At 41.0% G+C, this 23,459-nt stretch overlaps 1 long non-coding RNA gene across 3 annotated transcripts; it reads right to left on the bottom strand.

Annotated features, from left to right (window-relative positions):
- Positions 1–304: 304 nt before the first annotated feature.
- On the bottom strand, positions 305–22,988 carry LOC129672440 (uncharacterized). Of its 3 annotated transcripts, XR_008719501.1 has the most exons (5): positions 22,859–22,988; positions 16,996–17,190; positions 13,940–14,099; positions 7,841–7,949; positions 305–347 (listed from the first exon to the last, which is right to left on the bottom strand). It is a non-coding gene; the product is annotated as an uncharacterized LOC129672440 (long non-coding RNA). The 3 variants fall into 3 exon arrangements; XR_008719500.1 differs by lacking the exon at positions 305–347 and having other exon boundaries at positions 7,544–7,949; positions 22,859–22,986; XR_008719499.1 differs by lacking the exons at positions 305–347; positions 7,841–7,949 and adding an exon at positions 10,705–12,563 and having other exon boundaries at positions 22,859–22,985.
- Positions 22,989–23,459: the final 471 nt, after the last annotated feature.

The raw sequence follows: 23,459 nt of genomic DNA, 5'->3' as shown, positions 1-23,459 counted from the left end.
CATCTGACCCTGTTTTATCAGGTATCTTCAGTACTGGCTGCAAAGTCCTTTTTTCATTTACTTACTCTTTAATTATATATTATATTCGGTTTGTTTTGTGGAGGCTGTATTGGTTACTTTTCTCATTGCTCTGACAAACTACACGACTAACACAACTTAAGACATTGACAGGTTATTTTGTCTCAGAGTTTTGAAGAAACAGTCCATCATGGTGGGAATGTTCTGGCAGCAGGTGTGTGAGGTCACATGGCATCCAAAGTCAGGAAGCAGAGAGAGAGAAGCTTAGTTTACTTCCTCCATGGGCTGGCGATGCTCTTCCTCATTACTGGGGCTTATGGCCACTGGTGCTAAGGAACAAGGGAGCAGAGGCAATGAGCTTGGGTGGTCAGTGAGCACCAAAAGAGATAACCTTCAGGGACCAGCTTCAGGGAAGCAGGTACATTTTGTCTGAAGTGAAGGAGGATTATATAGAACTTTGGGGAAGGGGCATATACAGGGTAGACAAATGTTGGCTTAAGGCCAAAAGTACTGAGATGCCTCATTAGCATAGAGAGGCATTTCAGGAATCCCAGGTGCTTGGTGAATTGGTTTTACCAGGTGAAAGGAGTTGGGCTGGTAATTTCCCTAAGGACTACTTGACATTCCTCAGGTGTGGGAATTCAGGCTCTGGGAATCGGGCAGAGAAGAGAGGCACCACTGGCAAAGGGAGCCATCCACTTTGCAGAGCTCAGGCTTTCAGGTCATAAAGGACTGCAATCCTAGTAGTGGGGTCCCGCATATGCAGGGCATGTCTTTTCTCCTCAATTAATCTAACTAGAAAATCCCTCACAGACATGTTCAGAGGCTTTTGCTTCAGGTAATTTAAGATGCTGTCAAACTGACAATCAATATTAAGCTTCACAGTTACATACTCTAACCTTATGCTTTCTTTGGAAAGGATAAAGGGAGGCAGCATTTGAACTGCGAACAACCTTGAAAATATTTTCATTTATAACATGCCATTAATTGCTGGTTCATACAAAAATAGAATTTTAGGTAGCAACGATCCTCCCTCAGAATTGCAATCGCATTTCCCCAATGGTATTTGCTTTCATCCTCAATTTATTCTTCCCGCTTTGGAATCTTTTATACTTTTTTGATTCATAGGTTTAGGTCTTCATTGAGTCATTGAATTTAAAACCTCTTGGCACCCATTTCTAGAACGTTGTCTTGATTATTATTTTGGTACTTTTCCTCCTTCCTGCTTTCTGTGCTCTCTTACAAGATTGTTTCCTCCACTCTTTACCAGGAGAAAACAGTGTTCAACTTTTAATTTTCCTTTACTTTCTACTTTTATTTCCCATTACTGTTTCCCTCTACCATTTCTACTTTTTTCCTTGCTGTATTTCAGGGCATATTACTCACTTTAATCTCACAAATTTTCAACTGTTACTTGCATTTGCTTTCTCTCTTCAGAATTTGAATCTGCAGGAGTTTTTGAGAATAATGTTACATTCTCCTTCCTGTTGTATACCTCCCTGTGTCCTGCCCACACAGGTATCAGCAACTGTGTCCTCTGCTTCCCATTTTCTCTCCTCTTTTGTCCTGGCCTCTTTTCTTCATATTGATATTTTGTTCTATTTTCATTTGGATCTCTATATTCCATCTTGAAGGAATTTTTCTTTCTTAGAGGTTTCTAAGCATTCAAGGCATTCAGAGGAGATGGCTCAGCACTTAAAATGATTGTCATACAAGTGTGAGGTCTAGAGGTCAGACCCTCAGAATTCACATAAATGCGAGGTGGGTGTGGTAGCCTCGCTCTAAGGTCAGTCTATGAAGGTAGAGACAGTGGGTCCCCGGAACAAGCTAACACAATTAGCCCTAACAGGGCGCCTCTGGTTTGACTGAGAGACCTTGTCTTGATGAATAAGGTAAAAGAACTACTGAGGATGATTTCTCACATTAACCTAAGGCCTTGACATGCATGTACATCCATGTGCACATGGAGAGTCATAGGCAATCCCCTACGTGTAAAAACATGTGTACATAACACATATAAACATGAAAAATGCCAAAGGGAGAAGAGAATAGCATTTTCAAAGGAAGATTCAAAAGTGTGGGTTTTAGCTGTGTTGTCAGAGTGTCTGTGAATGCTGAGACTGATTCCAGCACTACTTAAACATGTCATGGTGGCACACACCTATAATCACACACTCAAGAGGTAAAGGTGTGAGGGTCAGGAGGTCAAAGTCATCCTCAGCTACACGAAGGATTTGAGGCCAGCATGAGGCACATGAGATTCCATCTACAAAAAATGGACTTGAATGCTGATTAAACTGCTCAACTTTGTGGTTTCTGAGAAGGAAAGGAGTGATGCCTTCAGGGTGCCCTTACACAGGTCAGATTTCTTGAGGAACATTTTCCCATTTTTTTTCTGCAATGCAGAACTGACAGCTGGGCAGCTCTCAAGATTCTGCAGGTGGGATGCTTTGCACACAGTCCCTTATTTCTTTTCTTTCCTGCATGCTATTCACACCTTCAATTTTACCTGGTAGCCCTGGAAACTGTCTCTTTCACTTTAGTCTGTTTTTAGGAGCTAAGCCTCATGAATACTATACTGAGGCAGCAGTTCTCAGAGTCAGAGTCTGAGGACAATGACTGATGACTCCTGTCCTCCCTTTCTTTCTTTGTCCTGTTCCCTTTCAATCCTCAAAGTTCTGAGATACTCACTGTATCCGTCAACCTTTCACACTTCTGAGAGAATTGAGCATCACATTTACAATTATGTGCCCACCTGCAGATATGTACACATGATAAAATGTGTGTGTAGAGGTTAGAAGAGTGTTTTAGACACCCTGGAGCAAGGGTTAAGTTACGTGCTGGAAACCAAACTCATGCCCCCATGAAGAGCTCTACATACTTTTAACTGCTGAGTCATTTCTCAAGCCCCCTTTTTCTTGTACTCTAACAAATGGCTAAGAGAAATGAGTTTACAAAGGAAAAAAAAAAAGAAAGGCTTAATTTGGCCTCCATATTAGAGGTGTCAGTCATCTGTGGTTGGTTGGCCTCATTCATTCCTTAACAGTAAAGAGGTAGTATCTAATGGTGGGAGAATATAGCAAAACAATATACACTAATACAATTACCAAGGACTGATGGAGAGAAGGACACACTGGTGTCCTGCAATCCCTCCAAGAGCATATCCCCAGTGACTGATGGACTCTCACCAGGCCCCAATTTTTGGAGACTCTGTCACCTCTACATGACTAACACATGAGCATCTGTGGGAATAACTTCTGTTGTTTTGTTGTTGTTTTCAAGACAGGGTTTCTCTGTGTAGCCTTGCCTCTCCTGGAACTGGCTTTGTAGACCAGGCTGGCCTCAAACTCACAGATTTCTGAGCGCTGGGAGGTATCAAGGTATGTGCCACCACTGCCTCAATACAAGATCCAACAACCCCTTTTGGAGCCTCCTGTCCATGCAGTGGTATAATTGTGTTGCCATTCTGCTGCAACTGCCTGGCAGCTTCCAGGTTCTATAGTGGCATCTCCTTTCTTCTTTTCCTTATTTTCACGGCTTCAGTCTTTACACAGAAATTGTGTTTACTGGGTTTCATGGGGACGACATCAAGCACATCTTCCTTTTGCCATCTTTTTAAAATCCCCCTCTCTGTGTGTATCTGCGTGTGTGAGAGAAAGACAGAGACAGAGACACAGAGAGATTTGTGTGTAGTAGATGTAGGAAGCTGGGATCATGTGTGTGGAGGCCAAAAGAAGACACTGGTTGTCAAGTTTTGTCACTTTCAACCTTATTCCCTTCAGAATATAGGTAAAGATAGGTGGCCAGCAAGCCCAAATGATCTTTCTATCTCTGTCCCATATCCCCCAGCCCTGGGATTATAGGCACGTGCTCAGACACTGTGAGCTTTTTACCTGAGTGCTTGTAATCTGAACTCAGGTCCTTATGTACAGAAAGCCATCCTGACACCTCCTCTTTTATCTTACCTTATAGTTTAGCAGATATAATTACAACAGTAAGCTTTACCCACCTAACAAATATTTATTTACTCTGCTTCTGTAAATTTCAAGATCATTATTTTTAGTGCCACTTCTGATCAATAGTGCAGAATAGTCAAGATTAGTAGCACTGGAACTAGTCAGTAGGGGAAAATAACTTAATAGCTAAAAGGAAGTCAGAATTCTCTTACCCTCTTTTTTATATCAGCGGTTTTTCTCAGGTCTTGCACTCGAATTTAAATCAAGAGATATTCAATTGTTTTCTAAAAATTAATCAGTCCTGTTGTACCAGGAACGACTCACTCCTTCATCATCCAATCTGAACAGAAAATTTCAACTAGAGAGTTATCCTTAACCAAGTGTCTCTTACCACCCACATTCCAATCGTTCACCAAGTTGGAATAGTTTTCCCTCCTGTGTTTTATTTGCTGTACACCGCACAAATCTTTCTGCTTTTATGCTTATACACTGTTTTTTTTTCTCCCTGAAATAAATCTGACAATGTTATTTTCTCTTTTTAAAACTCATACATCTCCTTGCTTTCATAAAACCCAAGAGCAATGTATAGTGGAGAGACTTCCAGACTGGCCCCATCGCACCGAACCGTTTAACCGTGCTTTTCAACATGGCTTCCCTGTCTTGCAGCACTTGAGCAATCGCATACATGTTTGTGTGCGTCCATGGACAATGCCACAAAGGATCACACCACTGTGCCCTTACACACTCGCACTTGTGCATAGAACGCCGTGTTTCACAACCTCTTCTGCTGGTGACATCCTGACAAACAACTTGGAATCATCCCTCTGCCAAGGCTGGGTCACGGTCCTTTCTCCATACCCCCGAGACTCTTCACTTTCTTGTTGCAGTAACTTGTATTGAAATAAATCGCTGGAACTTCCATTCCCTCTTACATCTGTCCTCTTTGTTACCCAAACGGTCTTAGTTACAGTGGTTTCCTACAGTATTACTTTTTATTGCCTGATGAGGCAATAAAATAGCCAAACAAAAACAACTCAAACAGGAAATGACTAATTTTAGCTTACAGTTCTAAAGGGACATAATCCATCATGGTGTGCTAAACATGGCAGTGGAAGCAGGAAGCTGGCTGGTCACGTTGCATTGCACACCGGAAGCAGGGAGAACCAAAAGTAGGGCCACTCTGTAGACCTCAAGGCCTGCCATCAGTGACTCACTTCCTTTAGCAAATAATGCCAGCAACTAGAGATCAAGTGTTAAAATGTGAACTTATGGAGGCCATTTCATATTCAAACCATATTCCTACCATGGTAGTATTGAATCTCAAAGCATGAACATATGAATCTTTTCATTTTTAGTGTATTTTAAAAACGATTTGCCCATTTAGACTTAAATCCACTCACTGAATTTACATCTATATAATATTTTCACATTCGTAATTATTTTTTTTAGCTTTCTGTGTCTATGTTATGTAGTTTTAAATAATAATAATTTACTTGGATATCTATAAACAAAATACAGCATTTCTTGTGGCCTTTCTTGCCCTTGCTTTTTCTACTTTCTTTTTCTTGTGTCTTCTATGTCATATTTTCTCTGAGCAGGTTCACAATAAGTAAACAAGTTAATAATGTCAAATGCTCGCATTTGCATTTCCAGACAGGGCTCTACATGATTAAAAAGTCTCATAACCCCAGTGAGCAAATCTCTCCCTGGAAGGACGTTTTTACCGTGCTGAGTGGGCTGTTAGAGCGGCTTTCCTGGGTTACCCTTCCCTTCTTCCTGCTAACCTCACAGTGTGTCTCAGCATACAGAGGGTTACACATTATGACTCTCAATTCCTTTGACTTCTTAAGACTTTCAGCTGGTGTCTCAGGGGATGCAGGGGTGTCACTTGTTTAAAAATAGATGGCTAGATTCTTGGGAGATCTGAGGAGCAGGTCTTTACTTTTGTGAGTTTATTCAGAGACTAGAAGGCACCTAGCACAGTAAACCAATTATAGAGATAAAGCAGTTGGGTCTCTCAGGGGGACAGAAATTCATGTGTATTCAGAAAAGAAGAGGGGGGGCGGTTGTTCATTTCTATGGGCGGGAAATCAGCTCTGTGGAAATAGGTTGTTTACGTTTTGGAGTCGGCAAACTCCCTTCAGAGCTGTACCATGCATCAAGTGGAGAGGAGAGGGCCCTTCTTTCCAGTCCCTGTGGTGCATGAGGAAAATCCTCAGAGACAAATCATCCTGAAGCAGGGGGACCACAACAGCCATAATAACAACAATGCATCAAGCTTCCCCCATCCCCTGTGCGTCTGTGGGGTGAGGATGCTCTTCAAAGCACTTTTACTTCTATTCCATCTCACTTGATCATCATGACCACCCCAGGAGGGAGACAGTGAGAGCATTATTATCAGCATTTCACACATGATGATACTTGGCTCTGGAGGATATGGGGTGCCTCTTCCAGAATCACAGAGCTTGTTAGTGGCACTTTTGTAGCCACAGCCCAGGTTTTTACTGAGAAGGGCTGTCATGTAAACAGATGATATGCAGTGCCTGTATAAAAAAAAAAAAAAAAAAAAAAAAAAACAGCTGTGGAGACAGCCTAAAGCTCCCTCTTATTGGGAAGTGTGGAGCATGGACTCCAGAGATCTGCAATTTTGATAGCATTACACAGAGAGACAAAATAAAAAAGTAGCAAGTTCCTCTGCATGAATTTATCAATACTTGTGACTGCAGAAGTGAAGTAATTAGTATTTTCACTTAAAAAATGTTATGTTGTTTTATTTTATTGTTGTAACAGTGTATGTGATAGAGAGAATGTGTGTGAGTGTGTGTGTATACATGTGTTTACATGTACCCATATATTCTAGAGACACATGTGCCAGATCTCTTAGAGCTGGAATTACAGGCATTTGTGATCTATCACATGTGGGTGCTGGGATCTCAGCTCCAGTCCTTGGATAGACCAGAAAATGCTCCTAGCCACCTCTCTAGCCCAGCATTCATATTTTCCCCTGGTTTACCTACTAAGACTCTAAATCTCTAGAGAGAAATTAAGGATTTTCTGAGTGTTCTTCCTTTGTATCTTTTGCCAAAGGAATCACATGGGAGTATAGCAGCCTCTTTGATCTTTTGGATCACTTATCTCCAGACCTGGTATCAAGTTATTATTCTCTGCCTGATAAAAATAGTGGAGGGGAGACTTCTGCCCACTCCTTCCAGCTCCCAAGGCTCCCAGCTTTCTTAGCCTATGGTCATGGACAGTCAGGGCTTTGGAGCTGTGGTGCAACCCTCTCATCTACCAGAGAAACAGACTCAGACCTAGGTCTGCGAGGCAGTCTACCCACACCTAGAAAACAATTGATGCTCGAATAAAAATGCCAACAGTAGCATTTTCTAGCTAGTGTTTACTTAGCATCTACTATGTGCTGGGCCCAGTGACAGGTAGGTGGAGATCTGCTCATTTTCTTTTTTCTTTTTTTTTTTTTTCTCTAACGACTTTGCGTGCTGTCCCAATGATTTCTCAGTAGAACTTAAGCTAGTTTGAGGAAACCAAATCTGACTGACAACTCAGGACAAAGAATATAATAAATTTACTTCTTGCTCATTCTGTACTCCAGAGTGAGTGAGTGGGTGACAGACGGAGCTTGTGGGGAGGTAGCTCTTCTTCTCAGAGATGAGAAGGACCCAGATGAAATGTCCTCCAGCTTGTGGCAGAGGTACCCTCAAAACTTGAAATCATAGGCTTGCCGGGATGATGAGCACACAGAAAATTCATACCCAATTCTCCTTCTCAGGTGCATAAAGGCTTCTTTCCCTGGTGTTCATAGACCCAGCCAAGAGTCTATGAACAGGAGTTAAGAGACGAATGCTTACTGTTGTTTAATGCAGGGAAGAACAGGCTCTCAGAAATAGGAAGAGAGGCCTCCCTTCTAATCATCCTCATGCTTCTCCCAACTTCAGTCCAACACTGCAGGCAGCATGACTGTTAAGAATATAAACTGTAGTTATGAACACATAGATGTTATACACACATATACGTGCACATACGTGCATGCATGCATGCATATACTATATGTACAGGAATGTAAAGCTGGAATCCAGCCTCTTCCAGAGATACTGGTAAGTGCCCTCTACTGAGTCTGAGTCCTAGCTAACAGAATTCCTGGTGCCAAGGTCTTGTACTTGGGAAGAGAATTTACATGACAGGTGGGGTTGGTTACACAGAGCCTTCTCTTTACCCTCTTCCCTTCCTCCTGTCGGAGAATCAGAGACCCGCCCACAGCTCATTCTATGAACCTTTCCCTAGCCTCAGAAAGCTAAAGGAGCAGATCCTATTTCTGTCACATGAACTTTGATTCCTCTCTACAGAGATCCCATCAGACTGCTTGTCTCTAGCACTGAGGCCTGAACTTTACTTGGAGCCTCAACCATGCAGCCGCCTCTCTGTCTATCTTTTCATCTTACTAATAAACTCCTTACTTCCAAGCAATCTGTCTGGATATCCTCCAGGACCCTCATCCAAAACATATGTATATATATGTGTATGTCTCAAATATATATTATATCACATAAAATTATGTTATAATATGTAGTATATGAACATATATTTGATAATGTATACTGCAATTGTATAATATGCACAAATTATATGTGAGCTAATAAAATTTATCATTAATATGAATCATTACATTTATTGAATTAATACTGCTAATAATGCGTATGTATTTTAATATAGCACAAGGTTTGGTTTTGTGTTCAGTTGTACATAAATTTAATGATATCCAATTATATAAAGATGAGAACATTAAAGGATCTCTAACTCGAAGTAAATCAACAAGCTTGGTCTATACTCTCAAGTCTGTAATATTTTGTATACCACATGAGTTTAGCTAATGCTCAACAAAAGCACATGAAACTCCACATTATTCCACAGCCCTGATAAGAACGGCTTATTTCTGTGTCCATTAAAATGAAACTCAAGCTGTTTTGCCGTGTGACACAGCCCCTCCTTGCCAGGTCCGTAACTTTGAGGCTCTGTGTTTGGACCTTTGTCCTCTTCCAGCTCTTGCAGAATCCATGAGCTTCTTTGTTCAGGTTCACACCACACCCACTCCTAATTGCCCTGTTCTCTGTGCTTGAACTCCCATGAGCTTCGGGTTTTGACTATAGTCTTATCTCTGTCCAGTTCTAAGTTCTAAGGACATGAACATCACAGGCTTTGTTCTTCACTAAAGACTCGGTTGTTAATGGTGCTTTATCCTGTGACATAACACAATGTTATGTAGGATGTTTTGCCCCTGGTATCCATAATGAAAAAATTAAAATGATACAGTGCTAACCAGGTCTGTAATAATGATAATGAACTATTGCTACTCCATAGAGAGTGGAGAAGGGAGTCCAGAGACCCACACCTGAAATTGTCCCTTTTTAAGCTGCAAAGATCTTAGTGATGGGAGAGTATGTGGGAAGCAGAAGTTAAATCTGAAGTGGAACTCACTGATGCATCTTCCATGAGCTGGAGTCCATGATGGGTAGGACCTTGCAGTGATACTGCCACATTGAGGTTACCCATGCTTTAAAAGAAAATCCAATAAACTCATTGGCTTTACCACATTGGACTTTGGTGAACCAAACTTTGGCTTCTCCTTGGTGTTTACTGGAGTGATTAAATATTGGTTGTGTCTCTTTAGGAAGCGATAACTCATCAATACACAACACAATGCCAGGTGTAGGGAAACAGGCACTTCCCAAAGCCCAGTACAGGACCAGGAGACAGAATACAGCAGAGAAGGAAATTTTGAATGGTGATCTTACAGGTGGTCAAGTAAACTCAAGCAGCTACAACAATGATTTTTCTTCCCTGGCAGGCAAGTCCCTCCGATACCCCTCACTTCCTGAGTTCAATCTTCCTTGACATTATTCACATTTTGCTTTATCTTTACACTTTTGTCTACATTGCTCAACAAAGGATTTCTTATTGGTTCATTCCTCCCTCCAAATTCTGTTTGCTTAGGAACCTTAAAGATGCATGAGCTCTGGTCTGCAAGCTGTTCAACTCTGAGCTCAGCTTCTGGTTTGGGTGAGGCAACTTAGGGAACCCCCAAAACTAAGAACAGGTATTAAGGCAGAACCCCAGGGCATCCTGCTTATCTGCAAATTGGATGATTAAGTAATTATACCTATGGCACTTTTGTCTAAAAAAATAGAGCATTATGTTTTCATTCTTTACACCTGGCATGGAGAAGAATTCTTTAAGTCATTATTATTTTTTGAATGATTTGAACCACTTGAATGCTAGATGAAGTCTTACAAAAACACAACGGATTCACCATTGGAAAAATCACTTAGAACTGTAGCTCTGCATTTTCACATTATAATTATGTTGATCCCATTTTGAAGGTAGTAATTCCAAATAGTTTCAGTTCATCAGCTATACATGATCAATAAGTTATATATCCTAATATCTAATATAATAATATAGTCTAATACTGAAGTCCAATACTAGTGTCAGAAAAAGGTAGAAAATGTTTGTTAAAGTAGATCCCCCAGGGATGGAGAGATGGCTCAGAGGGTGAGAACGCTATTATTCTTGAAGAACTGAGTTTTGTTCCCAGCACTCACACAAAGATCCAGGGTCCTTTTCTGATCTCCGTAGATACATGTACATATTCCCACACACACACACACACACACACACACACGTGTGTGCTTAAAAAGAAAACAATGAAAACAGCAAATCCACCAATTCAGATTTTTAATAAGGTTGATACGGATCGTATTTTCCAAATAAAAGAGTCAAATGCAATCTGACAAAAGGACTTTCATGTTGTTTTCAAGTGTGATGTATCTAATAAGAATAGTTTTGACACTATAATATTGGCGTGTCTGGGACAAAGTGATGGCTTGGAAGGCCAATGGCATAGACTAGATGTAATTAGAACAGTCTCAGAATAAGAGACAGATGGTTGTCATCTATTCCATGTAGCAGAGAAGAAGCAATTGGGAGCTTTGTTTTTCAAACTTTTTCAGACTTTACCAAGTCAAATATATATTCTGATACCTGGAAACTTTGAACAAACTTGATAACATTAACTATTCCACAAGGAGAATAATGTGATAGTTGCTTAAATCACCCGCAACTTCAGCTCCACGAAATTTGTTCTGGCTTTTACAGGCACCTTTTTGCACCCACATGCAAACCCAACCCCATACATGTAAATAAAAATAATATTAACATAAACTCAACTGTGTGTTCATTAATTAAAAATAAGAACTAACTAAATTCTGATTTTTTCTTAGCAATAGAACCTTCTGCTAGTACCCCACTGTTAATATATAGCTCTCTGCTGCTGTAGCTATCTCTCTAATGACATCTGAGTGAGAACACGGCAACCTGAACATGTTTGTGGTGTTTTGTTGCTCCTGACCTTGATTTTGTTACAGTAATGGTTGGATGAAAATGATTATAAGTTGTTTTATAAGCAATTGGTGAAAATTTATCGCACCCCTCCCTTTATCTTTGAGGCTGCTCTATCTGCTCCCCAAATCGTCCATGAAGTAATACCATCCATTCTCCTTCAGTCTTAGCTTCAGAAAATGTCACAAGCCACCTTCTGACATATACTCCTGAAACTCATACACCATCTCATCTTCCAGTGTCTTGTACAAGTTAGTTCTGATTTTCTTGGTCTTTACACATTTTATCCCCTTATTTTGAGAAGAAATGTCCTCAGAGAAATTTCAAATGAAAGCTCATAAATTTCTTTTTTAATATCTGCACATGCACACACCCAGAGGGTGAAAGAGGGGGGAGGCATGCAAATACACACAAACACACAAATAGACACACATAACAATTATAATAAAAGAAAAAGAGGCTATGAACTTGAGAGTGTGGATACAGGAGGGATTGGAGGGAGGGTATCTTAGAGGAGCTGGAGCAAAAAAAGAAAGGGAGAAGATTTTTATATTCTATTTCAACTTAAAACATTTTTAATTAAACAATAAATAAATAATACAAAATTGTCACTGCTTAACCATTTGGAAAATACTTTTTCTGGTTGATGTTCTCTCTCTTTCTCTCTCTGTTTGTGTGTGTGTGTCATGCAGAATTAGAAGTCAATCATACTTTGAAGTGTGATTATGAAACTTCAGTTTTAATTACTGAGGTATTCCTGTATTGGGTTTGGTCACAGGGGCAAAATGTAAGAGAGAAGGGTTCTTCACCAGAGGCTTTCAAAAGAAGCCAGCTGCTGTCTCACAAAGGAAAGGTATCTTTAGAGGTCTCTGTCTTAATTTTTTTTTTTAATTTCTACTCTTAAATTTATTTATGGTTTGTGTATGTGAGCTCAGATACCAAATGAGGCCAGAGGAGGTCGCTGGATTCCCTGGAGTTGGAGTTGCAGGCAGCTGTAAGCAGCCTGAAGAGGGCGCTGGGAAGTCCTCTGCTGGAGCAGGATGCCCATACCCTCTGAGCCATCTCTCCATCTCTTCCTTATGGATGTCTTATCTATACTCATGCGGTTTCTCCACGAATCCCAGCACACAGATGGTTGCTTTTGTCTTCCCAGAAGGTTGAATATGGGTGGGCAGGACACTTGGTAGAGACAAAGAGCAGGAGGTGAGCTTTGTCTCCTACCTCTAATCAGAGGCATCAAGGTCTTGTCAAATACAACTGACTCCAAACTTTGCTAGCTGTGTCACCCTGGAGTGTCTACTCAGCTAGAGAAAACAAAATTTCTCATCTATATAGTAGTCATGAATGTGGGCTGAGAACAAGAAAACCCTTGCTTTAAAAATAGCATGAAATCTATACACCTAAAAAAGATAATCAAGAGAGCAGACATGGGTAAGATTATCAATCCTCGTTTAGAAAGACAGATGGGATGTGCATTGAACATATGACAGGAGTCTACTGAGCGCATTTGAAAGACTCTAACTAGCAGTGTTTTCAAAGCAAAGACTCATGACCAAACCTTTGGCAGAGTACAGGGAATCATAAGAAAGAAGGGGAGTTAGTCTGATGAGGAAAGGATAGGAGCTCCACAAGGACCAAATATATCTGGGCACAGGGTCTTTTCTGAGACTGACATGCAACCAAGGACCATGTATGAATGTAACCTAGAACCTCTGCTCAGATGTAGCCTGTGGTAGCTCAGTAACCAATTGGCTTCCCATAGTGAGGGGAACAAGGACTATTTCTAACAGGAACTCAATGACTGGCTCTTTGGCCTCCCCACCCCCCAAGGGAGGAGCAGTCTTGTTAGGCCACAGAGGAGAGCTTTGCAGCCAGTCCTGAAGATACCTGATAAAACAGGATCAGATGAATGGGGAGGAGGTCCCCCCCTATCAGTGGACTTGGCAAGGGGCACGGTAGAGATGAGGGAGGGAGGGAGGGACTGGGAGGGAATGAGGGATCGGGACACGGCTGGGATACAGAGTTAATAAAATGTAAAAAAATAAAATAAATAAATAAAAATAAAAATAAAAATAGCCCCTCATGTGAAGGTTTCGAGACGGGGTTAAAGCCTTTGTTTCCTTTGTACTCAGAATGATTGGCATTCTGCCCCCAATCTAAATGTTCTAATGCTAAGGCTTTCATCAAGACTAGGTTTGCCCTTCCCTTCCCTACATGAGAGATTCTTAGGAGTCCTCTGGCTCAATTTTTTTATTCTCCAAAACATGTGTAAAAAATTGGAAAAAAATAAATTTCTGGTTTCATATAAGTAAGTGGTGGTTTTGCTCAAGAGGATTGTGGCTTTTCCAAGTTAATAGAAAACCATTCAGAGTGTGCTTTCTCTAAACAGAACAGGTTAGTTCAACAAACAGCTTCCATTTCCAACCAAGGAGACCATACATGGTAATAGTAGTGCTAATCATTAAAATTCACTCATTAGCAAAACAAAGATTTCATTTTCTCAGCATTGTGAAGCTTTTCCTTTTATAAATGGAATGGAAGTAAAGCGCACAGACCTTTTCTTTGCTCCCTGTTTTCTGCGCTCTTGTTTCCTCACTGAGCTCGGTGCAGAATGAGTCCTCGTCCATCAGAAGTCACCTGCCAAGCAGATAATTTCCAGGGTTCCTAAGCCGAGGGAAGGTTCACATGGTCCATGTTCTCAGTGACTCTCATCTCCTGAGATAAAAGGAGGAAGAGAAGGAGCGGGAAGACAGTAGAAAAAGCATGGCTCACTCAGTTTCTTCATGGGTGCAAGCACAGATGTGCACATGTGTGTAGGTAAAGATGCATGTGTGGAGGCAAAAGGTTGATATCTGGTGTCTTAGCATCTTCTTCTGTTGCACTCTCTGTGCCTGAAGCTTACAAGTTCATCAAGAGCAGCTAACCAGAGACTCTCGTGATCCTCCTGTCTCTGCTGGGATTGTAGGATTGTATGTGTGTGCTTGGGATTGAACACAGGTCCCCGTGTTTGCAAGGCAACCACTTTACAAACTGAGCCATCCCCTCAGCTCTAACTTCCTTTCATTTTGAGTAGATTTCTTCCATCATGACACTCTATTCAGGACAATTTGTTTCTTCCTTTCATACCAACGCTTCCCTCTGCCTCTTGGTGGCTGAATAAGACTCTGTGTTTGCTGCTCTCTACAAATATTCATCATGGTTGCTTTGAGCCCCAGGAGCAGGGAGTTGACAAAAGATAAGGTCTCCATCTCTTCAAACATTCCCACACTGCTCTGCTGCCAAGTCATTAAGCAAAGCAAACTCCTCTCCCACATGGGCTGTTAACTTTTATTTGTTCAGTGCTGCTCTTAAACATGGCTGGCCTGAACTCTCCTTTTCCCCCCAGGATGGAGGAGTGAATGCTCAGCAGTGGCTCTGATCACAGCTGCTCTGCTGCTTTCCTGGCCTAACTCATAGGAGCCTTAGGAGGTAGTCTGGTGCTTTGAGCCTGACTCATTTACATTCACACTCACACAGTTCTATGTCCTTTGTCCTAAGGAAACACATTTATTTTGATCCTTTGGTGTGCCTCATGGTAGATGCCAGGGCTGTGTTGATGAGTATAGTTCATAAAAAGTGAAGAGAACATTTCTCTAAGCCTATCAGAAGCTTACAGCCTGATAAAGAGGGTAGAAAGAAAACATATAAATGACTGTGACTAGTAAGGGTAGCTGGTGAAAAAGACAAACATTTCATTTAGTGGTGTAATCACAGATAAGTTGTCCATGCTCCTCTAAACAAACCCTCACCCACACTCATGAAACTCATTGGGTCAATAAAAATAAAGTCATGAGAAGCTGGAGAGGTGTCTTAACAATTAAGAACACTGACTGATCTTCCAGAAGATCTGAATTAAATGTAAAACACCTATATGGCAGCTAACAAGTGTCTGCAATTCCAGTTCTATGGGATTGGATGCCCTCTATTTCTGGCTTTCACAGGCACAGCATACATGTGGTACACAGATATTCATACAGGCAAAACACCCAAGCACAGTAAATTACAATAAATACATCTTAAAGAACTAAAGTAATGATGGCAGAAAGGGTACCATTTGGGAGAAGAAGGGAATCAGAAATGGGAGGAGAGGAAGAGAGGATAAGGGTAGGGAATATGGCACAAATGCATTATACACATGTATGGAAATGTCATAATAAAGCTCACTATTGTGTCTAATTAAAATTTTAATAAAATATAAAACAGTACTGTATATGGAGCTATCAGAATAGAATAAATACTTTGGATAAAAATAAGTAGGGTAATTCTTTGTCAACTTGACATAAATTAGAGTTATGTGAGATGACATGAAACGATATCAGAATTGAAAAAAAAAATGCCCCTACCATATTGACCTGTTGTTCATTGTCTTGATTAATGATTGAAGTGGAAGGATACAAGTTACTATGGGTGCACCAACCCTGATCTGGTGGTCCTAGGTGCCATAATAAAGCAGGTGTAGCAAGTTATGAGAGACAATAAGGAAGACCCTACTATGGCTTCTGCTTCCGTTCCTGCTTCCAGGTTCCTGCCATGAGTTCCTTCCTTGACTTTTAGCAGTGATAGAGTGAGACCTGAGAGTTGTGAGCTAAAATAAACCCTTTCTCCATATGCCCTTGGTCCTGGCACTTTATCACAGCAATAGAAACCCTAGAAAGTAAGGACTACCAGATCAACAGGAGAATCTTTAGATTTTCAGTGGAGTGGCCAGGGTGCATTCACTGAAGAGTGAACTGTGCATGAAGACTTGTAGGAGGTGAAGAAGAAGCTACAACACCAGAAGGAAGAAGTTTTGTGATAGAAGAAACACAAGACACAGTCATTAAACATTATTAATATTTGTTTTGAAAATAACATATGCTGTTTTATTATGTATATGTGTGTTTGTCTCTGTAAGGTACATGTCAGCACAGATTCCACGGAGGCCAGAAGAGGCATTTAATGCCCTGGAACATTAAAGGCGTTATGGGTGGTGATCCGCCACCCTACATGGGTTCTGGAGCCTGAACTCAGGCCCTCTACAAGCACAGTAAGAACTCAATTGCTAAGTCATCGCTCCAGCCCCATTTTCATGTTCTGGCCTGTTAATCATTGTGGGTACAATGATTAATAAAGTATGATTCTTATCTTCAGAAAGCTTATCATCTAATACAGAAATCAGGACAAAATGTGGAACTGGGATACATAGTGGTTGCTGATTAAGGATACTAAAGATTTGTGGGAGAAAACATGTTGAGGGGAAGGCAACATTGCAAACCATTTGCTAAGAAGGTATTTGTTATAGACTTCAGAAACTAGCATTTTAATAGTGGGGTAGTTCCAATTTGTTTAGAAAATCCTATATAAAAGATCTCATGTTCAAAATTCTGTACAAAAAATAATAGTAAAGACTCAATAAATAAATTTTCTTCAGTTCACTTTGTGACTTTCCACGACTTTTCAAGAAACAGAGCTATTAGTAAAACTTGATGTAAAGCAGGTTTTATGTAGACACTCAGTTACCGGCAGCCTAAGCGACAGGTTGCATGTCTGGACATGGGATAAGAGTAAGTTTGAATTCAGCCTGGGCACATACCTTGTTGCTTCATACAATCGTGTCATCTACAGAATGAGAAGTTTCTGTTCAGTGGTCTTTGAGGGCCATGGTGGTTCTGATCTTTCCTCATGACTGTTTGACACGCGCAAGTAGATCAATTTTTTTCAGACTCTTTATTGAGTGGTCACTATGTGCCATGCATGCATAGTTCCAGAGTTTGACGTGCAGTGGTGACTGTAAAAGACAGGGTCCCACACAGTCTGTTAGAGAGGATGCACCAGCACACAAATTCACCTCAGAGATTGATGGGATTGTTAAAGTACCATCAACAGAGCAACACTATAAAATGCACAGTAATAGGAGAGGTAATAGGAAAGAGAGCCATGAGATCGGAGGAGTACTATTTCAGAAAGGGTTTCGGGAAAGTGAGTGAAAAATGACATCGTAGCTGTAACATGACAATTAAGGAGAATGTCCTGTAATCCAGCTGGAAGAGGAATTGCCCAAATGTTTAAATGATGCTTGAAGGATGCAAATAAGTTTCTGAAGCAAAAAGCGTGTGGTCAGTTTGAGATCTTGGCAGAAAAAAAAATCAGTATAGCTGTGAAGCAGGTTCCATGATGGCTAGTCAGAGTCCAGTGAGATAGATGAGCAGCTGAAGGTACATGTCACCACGCACGGTGATCTGAGTGCTGTTCTGTGCCCCAAATGGTGGAAGAGCAAGCTGACTCCTGGAAGTTGTTCTTTGACTTCCAAACATGTATCATGGCACATGCATCACACATACATACACAAATAAATAAACAAATAGATAAATAAGTAAATAAATAAATGGAATGCCAGCCAGAAATAGTTCAGACTTTGTGGCCCAAGTTAACAAAGGAAACTGCTCAACTTTGCTGTTGTATTCCCAAAGACTGGACATATGTTAAATAATAAGCTGTGGCTTTGCTACAACAAAACTTTTTAAAGTTTTTTTTTTTTTTAAACACAGTGAGTAAATAGGTGACGGCCATCATCAGAAGAACTCTAGATGAAGCTGTTTGAAGTCCACTTCCAAGTGAACAACACCTTCAAGTTTTGGGAGAGTGATACATGAGGCACAAGATCTGTGCTCAGAACCTTTGTCCTATATTTCTCTACGTTGAGGCTAAACTGTGTTCTTTATCCTATGCCTTATTTTATAACAGACCATGAATCTAAAGTAGGTATTTCTTTGAGCTCTGTGCCTTATACCAATCATTGAATCTACTGGTTGAATTATATTACAGCCAGCTAGTCAAAAATACAAGAGACCCAGACATGTGGCTATCTTCTAAAGTGGGAGCCATCTCTTTGAAACAGGTCTTTAATTTGTGGGACAGCAGGTTAACTTTATGTTAGCTGTGTCAGAACTGAATTAATTGTTAGGATAGCCAAATGATGTCATGAAAATAGTCAATGGAGCTGGAAAGAAGACTGAGTGGATGAAGAACTTGCTATGTAGACATGAAAAACAGAGATTGGATTCCCAGCATTCTATTAGCTTTGGCGGGCTTTGTGGGACACCTATAGTCCTAGTGCTTAGAAGGGAGAAATATAGGCTTTTCAAGGCAAACTGTCTAGCTAAAGTAGTCTTGAGAAACCTTATCTCAACCAAACATGGGCAGTCATTGAAGAAGACATCCGACATCAATCAATTACTTCCACATGAATGTGTACACTCATGCACACACAGCTGCACACACAACCATGCACACCTAACAATACATGTGTAAAATTATGTAACACACACAAACACACATACTCATACCCATGAGCATGCACACACTCGAAACAAACAAACCAACCAGAAAATTGGTCACTATAGGAAAAAGCCTATATTTTTAGTGGTAGAGGTGTTGAGAGGGGTGAGATAAAGGAGTTTTACTTTATATTCAGTGTGCTTTTATAACCATTATATAGCTTTTTATTCCTGCTTGCACTATTGCCCCTATAATCCATTCTCCAAGCACTGTTTGTGTAGCTTTTATAACACAATCTGATCCCATAACACAGTTAAAACTCCTCTGAGCTCATCCCACTGAGGAAAGACTGTCTCCTTCCTGAGACCTATGAGGCTGTCAGTGATCTGTCTAGAAGATGACGCCCAGTTTAGAAGCCATCCACAAATCTAGATGTCCCCCACACTTCTGATCAATAGGCTATAAATATAAGATTCACATACCTGTCTTCTCAGGTTCAGTATTTACTAGAATGCGCTGAACCGAATAAAGTAAAAAAGGAGGACGCACGAGGCAGACACACATGAAGAAATTGAGCAGACAAGGGTCCTGAGTACCACTTTTGGTCTCCGTGCTGTTCTGGAGTACTCTCCTAAATTTTTGTTGTAGTCATGTTTCTGGAAGATCTCTGTACTCTGTATTTGTGGTGGTTTCATGGAGGCATGAGCAAATGCTAACTCAGTCTCCAGATCTTCTCCTCAACTAGGAGGATGGGAATGAGCTGTGGAGAGCAGCCCCAAGCAGGAGCTCACCCTGTGTCATCACACTGGACCACAAAAAGGCTTCTGTGCCCACTGACTCAAAGAAGCAGGGACTGTGTCTAAATCCCTATCCTCAAGAGATGACAGGGGTTTTAGGAACCTGTGCTGCTTGCATACTAATCAACAGAATCACTTTTATTTCATTTGTACAGAGTTGCTTCTGAGATTAGCTTTACTGATAGAAGATTAAGAAAATTTTCTGGAGGGTTAAAAAGGGATAAGAAACAAAACCCATGAAAGCTATGTATAGGATCAATAGCCATGATAACACGTGTTTGGCTTTTCATCTAAGTTCACCCCTGTTTAGATTCTCTCACATAATATGTAATAGATATGTAATATATTTATATAATACATATATATATATATATGGAGGATTTATTAGAATAGCTTATAGACTGTGGTCCAGTTAGTCCAACAATGGCTTCCTACCAAGAGAAGTTCTAAGAATCCAATAGTGGTCAGTCCACAAGTCTCCCTGTCAAATCTGGTCTTCAGTATACTCCAGAATTCCAAAGAACGAGGCTCTAGTGCCAGTGAAGGAACGGTCTTGCCAGCAAAAGTGAGAGCAAACAGGCAAAGAGAGCATGCTTCCTTCTTCAGTGTTCTTTATATAGACTGTCAGCAGAAGCTGTGGCTCAGATTAAAGGTGGATCTTCCCACCTCAAAAGATCCTGATTAAAAGTGGGTCTTCCCACCTCAGGTGACTGAGAAAGAAAAATCCCTCACAGGTGTATCCAGCCACTACTGTTTTAGTTAATTCCAGATGTGGTCAAGTTGACAACAAAGAGCTGCTTCAGAGAAAAATAGATCTGGGAGGAGTTTGGGAAAGAAGTGAAGCAGGGGTGAAAATCTCAAAATGCATCGTATGCATGTGTGAAATCTTCAGAGAATTCATAACATTATTTTTGTAAAAACATTGACCATCACAGGAAGGTAATTTTACCCACACTATGCCTGCTAAAACATATAGTAATATCTCTAAATAGGGATAAAAATATCTGAAAAATACCTTTCTTTTCTTTGTTTAATGATCAATAGTCAGGCATGCAGGGGTTGTGGTGTCACAATTTTTGTGGAGAGATTCTGACCAGTGATTTCCAGAAACTGAGCATCAAGAGGTAGAAACAGTATATGCCTATTCTGAGAATTCAATTCTACCAGAGATTCTTAAAATAACAATGTTATGTTTTATATGACAACTTATCAGGAACTTAAACTCTACTTCACCACAGTAACTATTGTCATAATCACTTGTTATCAGGCACTTTCAGAGAGCAGAAAAGGCGAGGTTCTTATTTTACTCATAAACACATTTTAAAAAGATGTTGAGATACAGTACTGAGGAAGCCAGGTTACAGGTGAAGAGGAGGGAATCTAAAGGGAAAGAGCGCCTTAAGGGTGGAATCATACAAAGGGAAGTGGGTGGGTTATTTCTCATAGGCAGGGAGAAATTTAAGAATGCCCAGTGTAAGGAGAACTCTGTGAATAGGAGATAACATAATATAATTGGAATACAATGACTGTAGAAAGAGTCTAAAACAGTGGCAGCAAATACAGTAGGTGGTCAGATGGAGGAGTGACCTCAGAAGGCAGACAGCTACTCCTTACAGAGCAGAAAAGGCCCTTGAGTTTACTAAAAGCTGAGGAAAAAGAGTTAACATTATTCTGCTATCTTCCCAAGGTTAGTACAGATGGTGAAGATGAAATATCCAGACTGAATCCGTTAAGCTGTTGTTGCAGAATACAATCCTGACAACTAAATCAAAGACTAGAATCAAGTTTATTGAAAATATACCTTGAATAAGAAAATCATGGATCATCTTCATGTTCAAAAATAGCTATGAATTTCCAGTTTTCACTTTAAATGAAATCAACTTTTGCTTCCAGTGGAAGAACCCAAGGTGATGAAAACAAAGAGGAGAAAGAGAAAACCTTGTTATTGATACAGAACCATAAACTAACAATGGGTCTGTTTCCCCAGGGATTGGGCATATCCTGGCTAGTGGTGTCTAGGCTCCAGTCTTTGTAGGGCAAGCCCAGCTGCTCTTTAGTCAGGTCTTCCTTCCAGGATTGATTGTCCTCTCTAAGGAGTGGCTGTCTGCCTTATTCCCTCTTCTTGTCAGACATTTTCTGGGGAGACAATGGCAAACATCGCTCCACTCTGGATAGAGTACTGACAAGAGAACAAAGAAATTATTTCCCCTTAAATCTAGCATGAGAGGATCAGGACTCCTTCCAGGAGGAGGATGGATGACTGAAAGGCACCTGTGTCACTGAAAAGGGCCTCCCCACCCCCAGCATGGGGGATGATTCTTTTTTTAATTAAATTTTTATTTCTCCCCTATCAGTGGAAAAATAAAAATTTAATTAAAAAAAAAGAATCGTCCCCCATGCTGGGGGTGGGGAGTGGACTTGGGGAGGGGCATGCATGAAGAAGGAGGAGGGAGGGTGGGATCGGGAGGGGAGGAGGGAGGGGCTTATGGGGGGATACAAAGTGAATAAAGTGTAAATAATAATAATAATAATAAAAAGAAAAAAGAAAAAAAGAAAAAAAGAAGACTGAGAAGTGACACAGAAGGTATAAAACACAACTCTATTGGGCAGAACAGCTATTTATTATAAATTTCTTTGGTAATACACAGGAGATAAAATACAGTAATATGTGTTTTCTGAGTTCCATAGAGAGACACATCCTCATTGAATATACCAGTAGGCATTCAAGGAGACATCCACCGTGGGCTTGCACAGGACTACATGCACCCTTGCATGTACGAGAGCATGCACATGCAGACACTGCAGACATGAACACACACATCCCTCATACCACATACAGAGCCTGGCATGGCCATGCCAGGCCACAGACGAAGGTGATGCAGCCAGCCTCAATGAGAGCTGATAAGCTACGGTCAGATAGAAAGGGAGGAGGTCCTCCCCATTAGGGGACTAGGGAAAGGTCATAGGAGGAGAAGAGGGACAGTGGGTGGGACTGGGAGGATACGAGGGAGGGGGCTGCAGCTGGGATACAAAGTGAATAAATTGTAAAAATACATATGCAAATAATATTAAAAAAATAAAAAATATATTTTTGTATTAACTACAGTTTATTCACATTGTATCCCAGCTGTAGCCCCTCCCTCACTCCTTCCCAATCCCACCCTCCCTCCTTCATCTCCTCCCATGCCCTTCTCCCAGTCCACTGATAGAGGAAGTCCACCTCCCGTTCCATCTGACCCTAGTCTATCAGGTCTCATCAGGACTGGCTGCATTGTCCTCCTCTGTGGCCTGGCAAGGCTGCTCACCCTCAGGGGGAGGTGAACAAAGAGCCACTGAGTTCCTGTCAGAGACAGCCCCTGCTCCCCTCACCAGGGAACCTACTTGGGGATGATTCTTGAAAGCAGCATCCTTTTCTGGCTCCTCGGACTGGCAGGGTATTACACAGCAGAATGTCCCTCCACAGCAGTTGTTACTGCTTACCCTGCCTATAGGAAAGGCCTCACAGGTTTAATAAACGTGATCAGCTTCCCAGCCTCCCGGTCCAGGGAGCCTCCCTCCTCCCTTCAGGAGCCAATGCTGTGGCTTAGAGGAGGTGCCTTCCGAGTACCTCTGAGTAAACACCCACGGTGATGCTGTCATTTGTCTGTTTACTCATTTATTAATTAAATCCTAAGGCATAAGGACAGTGCTGGCCACACCTGTGGTCATGTGACACACAAAGAGAGAGGGGAGACATAGGCTCTTCTAGGAGCCATAGCTGACCTTAAACATACCTGTGTGCTGTGACATCATCAAACATACCAGTGTGCTGTGTCACCAAAGGGTACAGGCTGGCCAAGTCATTATTGAGGAGATTTTTGACACATAAGAAATGTTAAGGACTTCATTGTTAGAAATCACATCATGGCTTGGGGCTGTTGAGCCCTTTCACTGCAGCTATTATGAGCAGATATATGCATCTAGCTATAAAATTATATACTGT

Source organism: Psammomys obesus, unplaced genomic scaffold (assembly GCF_907164565.1).
Source record: "Psammomys obesus unplaced genomic scaffold, mPsaObe1.curated_primary_1811, whole genome shotgun sequence".
NCBI classification, from domain to species: domain Eukaryota; kingdom Metazoa; phylum Chordata; class Mammalia; order Rodentia; family Muridae; genus Psammomys; species Psammomys obesus.
The sequence above is the reverse complement of the archived record's forward strand: the minus strand, read 5'-3'. Positions and strand labels throughout refer to the sequence as shown.